Below are 9,362 nucleotides of genomic sequence, written 5' to 3'. Positions count from 1 at the left end.
AAGTTTCAAGAACACCTTAAAGAATTGAGATCATTACAGAGCACGATGAAAAGATATCGATCCCTGACGGAATCAGCGTTGACCCTCGCTAATCACAACCAGCAGTACTCTCAGAAAAACAATATAAAATTTCTAGGATGGAAGGAGAAACCACAAGAAAACCTTCGAGAAGAACTGTGTGTCATAATGAAGGAAGCAGCGAAAGTGACCATCGACCCCGCTGATATTTTAGCCATTCACAGAATTCCAGGGGCGAAAGGAAAAATCAGACCAGTAATTGCAAAATTCAAAAACTCAGAATCTAAAATTACAGTTATTCGAAACAGGTCTAAGGAAGAAGTCAAAAAACGATTCAAGATGTTCGATCATATAACACAGATGAACTCTCAATTACTAAGAGATCTCAACAACGACGAGAAAATCCAGAGTGCCTGGTACTACAACGGAAAAATTTTCGGGTTGGACCAGAAAGGTGTTCGACACAAGTTCGATATTATGGACACAGCCTGTTACCCTGTAGAAAGCTAAACAAACTTTAAATTTACATGCGGGAGCAACAAATTTGGATCGGGTTTGAAATACCATTATCTGATGAGCGACAGGACCGGGATCGGGATCATCGAACCGATACAAATTGTTTACATGTGTTTGTGTTATTATGTGAGTGTTAGTGTGTGTGAATGGGTAAACGATGGACGGGTAAGTTACTTGCTGAAAATGTCTAGATGTTTAGTTGTTTTACTTATTTTTCTGCGATGTCGTTGTCTGAAAATATTTTAATAGCCACAGTGAACTGTCAGGGGCTGGCAACTCCATCTAAACGTAAAGATGTTATTAATTACTTGAAACAAAAGCGTTTTTCTATTATATGTCTACAAGATACTCATTTTATTTCTGAATGTGAACCATATATTGAATCACAGTGGGGATACAAATGTATTTTTAATTCTTATATGTCAAACTCAAGGGGTGTGTGCATCTTGTTCAATAATAATTTTGAGTTTAAAATTCATGGTGTAAAAAGGGATTGTGAAGGTAATTTACTTGCACTTGATATGACAATTGAAGAAAACAAAGTAACTCTTATTAATATATACGGGCCTAATACTGATAACCCTCAATTTTACGAAAATGTACGAAATATTTTCTTGGAATATGACAATGAATATTTTATTCTATGTGGTGACTTTAACCTCACATTAAACCCTTCACTGGATACTTATAACTATTGTGGAATCAATAATCCCAAAGCACGTGCTAAAGTTCTAGAAATCATGGACGATTTACAACTTTTAGATTACTACAGAGTGCTAAATCCAGATAAAAAAGCTTATACATGGCGGAAAAAAAATCCCTTAAAACAAAGTCGCCTTGACTACTTTCTTGTATCTGATAGTTTGTCAAATTTGGTTGAAAACTGTACCATGAAAAGAAATATGTTAAAATGGACTGTATTTCACGGGAACTGTCAGTAGTTCCAGTTGATCAGTGACGTTAAACATGCTCTTATACGTCACTGTATACGTACCATGGCGGAAAACATCATACAGGTTAGATGGAATCGACTGAGGTGATCCGAATGTATGCTGAGCTGATAATGAAGATTATATCAAAGTAATCCAAATCGATCGTCGTAATGATCTGTGAATCTTTACTCCTGCGGATAGATAGATAAATCAAGCCCAGTTCTTTTTATGACATGTTTTATGATAATTAAACGGCAGACCATTGATTTCTGTTTGATCTTGACTCCAACATGGCGGCGGGAAACATGCCCAAAGTCCAAACGTACTTTAAAACATTTTTGTTACGCAATCCTTTGTCTTTTTAGGCTTTTATATAGAAGAAAATCTACTTGTAGTGAAAAGGTTACCTGTAGGTGTCCAATACGTTGACAATTGCTGTCCATTATTTTTAATAAAGGACAGATACTGTCCGTTTTTAAAATAATGGACAGTAATTGTCAACTTACTGGACAGTGCCAGGTAAACCCAATAACTTATTCTGTTTCTTTATTTCCGTGATCCACAGGCTCATTGGATATCTTATACATAAATACAATTATAAAACAAACAAAAATGGCATTGTGGTGAGTGAGTGAGTAGACAACAATGTTACAACGATGTACAATTTAGATTAAACAAATGATATCACACCATATGATAGTTTCGTAGCTTAGTAGCATACTGTAAAAACAAATTCCAACATTAATCAGTTCTTTGGTATTTTTAACACTGAGTAGTTTAATCAGTTTGAAAACACTGGGTTTTGTATAATAGAATTTCTTAACATATTTTTTTCTCAAGTCATCATATAAAGGGCATTTTGAAATAAAATGGAACTCATCCTCTACATCATTTAGCTCACAAACAGTACATAACCGTCGTTCTCTGACTATATTGTTATGCCTTCCAATTTCAACATTCAGTTTATGAGATGAAGTTCTAAAGCTAGTAATAAAAGATTTGTGCTCAGACTCAATGGGTTTTGTCAAGTAAAACTGTAAACAAAAGTTATCAATCAAATGCTGATAAAAAAAAAAACCTTTTGGTGAATTTGAAATGTTTTCTAAAATTGTTTGTTTGTAAACATCAATCATACGGTGTTCAATTAACTTGTAAGTATTATTTACATTTGAGACATTCCAAAGATAAGATTAACCTAGATTTGCCAGTTCTCTTTGAATGTTTACAGTCCAACTATCATTACAGGAAACTCGTTCATCATAGCATGCTTTTAAGATACAGTTATTTGATTGTAGTAATTTAAGCCAATACTTATATATTCGAAGTTTCATTTTGATTGCAAAAGGAACTCTACCAAGTTCGCAGTAAACTAAATTATTGCAGGTTTTATTGTTTACACCTAAAAGCTTTTTACAAAAGCCTATATGCACTTTTTCAACATTTCGAGCTTCTGAAAACCCTATATTTCTGTACCGTAAAATAAAACAGTGTTGACATAGGTATAAAAAAATGTAACATTGTGTTTCTGTATTAAAAGAATGTTTTTTCAAATTATTGAAAATAATGCTTTTCTCCCTTGTTCTGCGGCATGTTTCTGTGTTTTGAGGAATTTACCATTATAAATTCATTGACAATATTTAAACATGAATTATAGTCTCCTCTTCTCTAAGTTTTCCTCAATTCCTCCTTAGACGTCTACAGGTAGGCTGAAAATAAGAGAAAGACAACACATTTGTGAAAGAGATACAAATTTAATTTTAAATTCCTTAGAAGAATCAACACGGATATCGGAAAAATCACTGAAACACTGAAAACGATATTTCTCCTTGGTAGAATTCTCCAACTTTAAGATTCACATTCTTTAAATTCCACAGGCCATTATTATATCGCATAAAACTTCAAGTTGAAAGACATATTTCCATGCTGTATTTGAATTTCGCTGGATCCAGAGGCATATTCCGAAACTTTTTCACAACGCTTTTTTATGTTTTCTTTATTTGCATATCCTGATTCTGAATTATTATTTTCGCTTTCATAAATGTTTTCATTTCACGAGATGGGCGTATTGGGTTCTTTTGGCCGGCGTTAATTATTTCCTCATCCAAATATTCGAAAACATTGCTTTTCAGATCAAACTTTGACTCCATAACTTCCTCACCCTTCATATCCACGCACAAGTACTGTGAAGTTGAAATAAAAAATATGCTAGAGTTCCTCATTGACAATATCTTCGTGGTCTTTGGTGATCAGGTCTTCCAACAGTCTGTTGGAATTCCCATGGGCACGAATTGTGCTCCTTTGTTAGCTGACCTGTTTTTATATTCATATGAAGCATAATTTATTCAAAAACTTCTACGTGAGAAGAAAAAATCTCTCGCTGTGACCTTCAATTCGACTTTTAGATATATCGATGACGTTTTGTCTATTAACAATGATAGCTTTCATTCATATGTCGATTTGATATATCCCTGTGAGCTCGAAATAAAGGACACCACAGAGTCGTCCACTTCTGCTTCATACTTAGATATTTTATTGAAAGTAGACATTAACGGCAAACTGACAACTCAACTGTATGACAAACGGGATGATTTCAGCTTCTCCATCGTCAACTTCCCACATTTATGTAGCAATATTCCATTATCACCTGCATATGGTGTTTATATATCTCAACTGATTCGATATGCAAGAGCTTGTTCTGCGTATAGTCAGTTTTTAAATCGAGGTAAGCTACTGACAAACAAGTTGATGGTACAGGGATTTCAACAGTCTTGATTGAAGTAAGCATTTCGCAAATTCTATGGTCGTTATAACGATCTAGTTCGTCAATACAACCTCGCATTGGGTCAAATGCTGTCTGACGTGTTTCATGTCGATTGTTAAGCCGTTCTTGGCACACTGATTTGACTGCGGATAACTCCGTTTACCTGATCAGGATATGGGGCTCACGGCGGGTGTGACCGGTCAACAGGGGATGCTTACTCCTCCTAGGCACCTGATCCCACCTCTGGTGTGTCCAGGGGTCCATGTTTTCCCAACTATCTATTTTGTATTGCTTGTAGGAGTTATGAGATTGATCACTGTTCGTTATCTTCACCTTGCATCCAGAAGATAACAGTCATTAAGATTGTATTCGCACTACTTTCATTGAAATCCTTAAATTTTGATTGTGCAATGAAAATGCTCTCCCCATCAGAGGAGGACATGTTGATATGGCTCAGTACTACAGAGTGAGTGAATATTAAACCTGCAGTACAAGAGTACTTACACTGTTCAATAAGTGAACAAAAGAAACAGACTTCTATGCAAGACTGTCAGACTATTCTAAAATAGCTTTATTCATAATTATCATTGTCAATGGGTTTACCTGAGCCTGTCCATTCTTAGAACAAAAGATGTAATGTCTAAAGTAGGATATAAGCCTCAAACTGTCCATTCTGTAAGAGAAAATCAGTTTTCTCTCTCACAGAATGGACAGATTTTGACTTGTATCCTTTACATAGTGTTATGAATTCAGATTTCAATTGTCATTCTACATATTCATAAACAATAATTATGGAAACAGAATTGCAAAAGTATATGTAGCAGAAATCGAGAAATTTGTTAGTAAAATTCGAACAAAAGATCAAAGAGGGCGGATGAAGGGTTCGTTTTGTCTCCTTGGTAGATATTGTCAGTGTTAATGCCAATAATAATGATTTCATCGGGAAAAGATTGGAGAAAGACGGAAATATAGAAAAAGTGAAGATGTATAGGAGAGAGTGGTTATTCACCAGACTTTGTAATGTAGGAAGCACTTAGGAAAATGAAAACTGGAACAATGAAATTGCAAACAAAGCTGTGACATTTTAATCTGGGTCAGAGAGTAATTAAGGAAGCGCTTAGGCTAATGAAAATTGGGACAATGTTATTGCGATCAAAGCTATAACATTTTTTATTGGGTCAGAGAGTAATGGCTTTAGAGATAGAATTTGTAAATTGGGAAGCAAACTTTTTTGCCAATAAAAGCTTAAAACAACAAGCAAATATTCGATATTTCATTTTAGTTAGAGTAATGACATTAGAGTTGCAGCAGGTGTGGCTCAAAAGAAAATAAGGATCAGTATATTTTACAGGTAAAAATAGAACTTTTGTTAATCTCTTTGAATAATATTTCAAATTTCAAACCACAATTGAAATGCAGATTTTTGGCAACTTGTAAGAAACTACATGTATATGCATAGAGATTTTTTTCTGTATCTCTATCTATCATCAAGTCCCTTGGGGATCCGGGTTAGAATAGGTCCTCAGTACCCCCTTGGTTGTTGTAAGAGGCGCCTAAACGGGGGAGTCCTTCGGGTAAGACCGCGAAACCCAAGGCCCCGTCTCAAAGCAGGTGTGGCACGATAAGATCCCTCCCTGCTCACAGGCCCTAAGCGCCGAGCATAGGCCTCAATTTTGCAGCCTTTCACTAGCATTGGTGACATTTCCATATGAGTGAAAGATTCTCAAGCAGGACGATAAACAATATATACAACCAACCATCTATCATCAATTTACAAATATTTATTGTTTAACGGATATTATCACAGGAATGATTTAAAAAGTTGTTTAGTAACAAGCTACCTGTTTTGGTTCCAGCTGACAAAGCTTGTATATGTAACAACACTGCCTTTGTAAGGCTCATTATTATAACTGTAACAAATATTAATTCCACGGTTAGTACATGTTTCACACCTCGAACAAAAGATTTTTGCGTGTACCAAGTAACTTGGTACACCCCAAGTCCAAACTTCATGATTTGATAATTTCTTAATTTAATATCTTCGTTGTCTTTAATGATCATGTCTGTTGGAATTCTCATGGACATAGATTATGCTCCTTTGTTAGCTGACCTGTTTTATATTCTTATGAAACAGAGTTTATTCAAAATCTCTTGATGTGGTCTTCAACTCTACATTTAGACATATCAACGAAGTTTTATCTATTTACAATGTATATCGAATCGATATATCCTTGTGAATTCAAAATAAGACACCACGGAGTCCTCCAGATCTGCTTCATACTTAGAAAATTATTGAAATTAGATATTAGAGGCAAACTAACAACTCAATTTTATAATAGATGGGGTGATTTAAGCTTTTCCATCGTCAACTTCCCATATTTATGTAACAGTATTTCACTATTACCTGCATATGATGTTTATATCTCTCAACTGACTCGATTCAAAAGCGTGTTCTACGTATGATCGGTTTTTAAATCGAGGCAGGCTACTGACAAACAAGTTGATATTACATTCAATAGTACTACAAACTGATAAGGAACCCCTCTTCTCACGTGATGTTTCTAATGATCCATCCACCACCAACGTCACTCCTCTCTTGATAAGCATTGAACAGGCCAATACTCGGTAGATACCGATTTATTTCTCGAAATTGTCAAATATTATAATTTTTCATAGTTTATCAAGCTGACAAAATATTGATCTGGTTGCTAACATTGAAAAAACCTGTTTAATACGGCACATATAGCTTGAAGATGTTCTCAATGCTGTTTGAAAGGTAAAGATAACGAACAGTGATCAATCTCGTAACTCCTATAAGCAATACAAAATAGATGGTAGGGCAAACACAGACCCATGGACACACCAGAGGTGGGATCAGGTACCTAGGAGGAGTAAGCATCCCCAGTCGACCGGTCACACCCGCCGTATCTGATACAATTATACTCCAGAAAGTATCTGCCCTTCTGTGTACATTGTAAGTAGAGGTGCGCGGTATTACCGGTATACCGGTGTACCGGTATTTTTCTGGTACCGGTATGTACCGCGGTACACGAGGCGAAATACCGGTATATTCAAGTCTGATAACTCTTAACAAAAATAGAAAATTGAAACAAGAAAAAATAATTAAAGAAATTTGTGTACGCAGTGACTCACTTTATTTACATCGTTCCCTCGTTGTGATGCAATGAAAGGTAAGTCTAATAACTGTACACAATCGGTAAAACATACGAAGTATAAATTGCGATGATTTGATTATTAATGATATGAAAACAAATCAAAATTAAAGAAAAAAATAATAGAAAACATTTCATTAAGTTATTATTTTAATATATAAGGTAGATTATAAAAATTGTTTTTATGTTGTTTGGTTTATGCTGGTCGAATACCATTTCCGCCTCTTAGGCAAACCCCAAGTAAAAAATAAAATAAAATGGCAGATGCAGACTTGTGCGTTCGAAACCACCGTTCGTCCGTTCGTCGCGCGAGTACAAATTCCTGCCGATTCTGAACGCCGAGTTAATGGGTTTGAGGTGCAAGAATGTAGGAATTGTGGTCGAAGAACAAGAACACGTTCGTGCGCACATGTTCTCGTTATTCTTTTTAGAGAAGTGGACAGGCGTATTCTACATGTAGAAGTTCTCGTCATTCGCGACTCTAAGAACTTCTAGACTTTGAGATCGTGTCAAATAAAATCCACAGGTTTCCCCCTATTAATTATTTTAATAGTCGTTCCAGTCAGTAGTCTAGTCACAGTCGATTCTAGTCATGATACAGAAACACTGCTATATTGTATGTACGGTATACTTTTATGTTTGGATTAAACTTTTGTTCTGTTAACTGGTTTAAGATTTAAATAAGATATTTTCCTTATCATTTATATTTGAATAAATTAAATGCAATTTACAATCAATAAACTAATAACAGCTCATTATATACAATAAATCACAACTAAAATCCACTAAAACTGAATCATACAATTAAAAGATTAAATCTGCGGTATACCGTGGTATGTACTGCGGTATTTTGCAAATACCACGGTACACCGCGGTACCTTTATTTTCTGCGGTACCCAACTCTAATTGTAAGACAAGTTCATGTCAATGGGATAAAGAAGGAACATTTCTTATCTTTGCAGCAATTGTGTGAATAAGGTATTTTAACAAAAATTTTAATACCTTTATATTGTGGGAAATAACGCTTTGTTGAACACTGAAATAGTAAAGAGTATTGTATATATTTTTGCAAATTGTGGAGAGAAAAGATAAAAAGTTACTTTCCTTTTTATCATTTACAATAATTGAAGCGTTATGTGAACAAATCAAAGCTTTCTAGTTCACCTGAGCTGAAAGGTCAAGTGAGCTTTTCTGATCGCCTGTTGTCCGTCTGTAAACTTTTTACATTTTCAACTTCTCCAGAACCACTGGGACAATTATAACAAACCTTCGCCAAAAGCATCCTTGGGTAAAGGGCTTTCAAGTTTGTTCAAATGAAGGGCCATGCCTCCTTCAACGGGGAGATAATCCCAAAAATGCAAAAATAGGGTGGGGTCATTTAAAAATCTTCTTCTCAAGAACCACTGGGTCAGAAGAGCTGAAATTTTCATGAAAGCTTCCTGACATAGTGCAGATTCAAGTTTGTTAAAATCATGGCCCCGGGGGTTGGATGGGGCCACAGTAGGGGATCAAAGTTTTACATAAGAATATAAAGAAAAAATCTTCTCAAGAACCACTTGGCCAGAAGAGCTGAAATTTACATGAAAGCTTCCTGACGGAATGCAGATTCAAGTCTGTTAAAATCATGGTCCCGGAGAAGGATGGGGCCACAATAGGGGATCAAAGTTTTGAATACAAATATATACACTGTATAGGGAAAATCTTTAAAAATCTTCTTCTCACAACCTACTGGGCCAGGAAAGTGGAAATTTACATGAAAGCTTTCTGATATAGTGCAGATTCAAGTTTGTTAAAATTATGGCCCTCGGGGTAAGATGAGGCGACAATAGGGGATCAAAGTTTTACATACAAATATATAGGGAAAATCTTGAAAAATCTTCTCAACAACCACTGAGCCAGAAAAACTGCGATTTACATGAAAGTTTCCTGACAGTGCAGATTCAAGTTTGTTAAACTCATGAC

Source organism: Ostrea edulis, chromosome 1 (genome assembly GCF_947568905.1).
Source record: "Ostrea edulis chromosome 1, xbOstEdul1.1, whole genome shotgun sequence".
NCBI lineage: Eukaryota > Metazoa > Mollusca > Bivalvia > Ostreida > Ostreidae > Ostrea > Ostrea edulis.
This window is presented reverse-complemented; position numbering follows the sequence as displayed.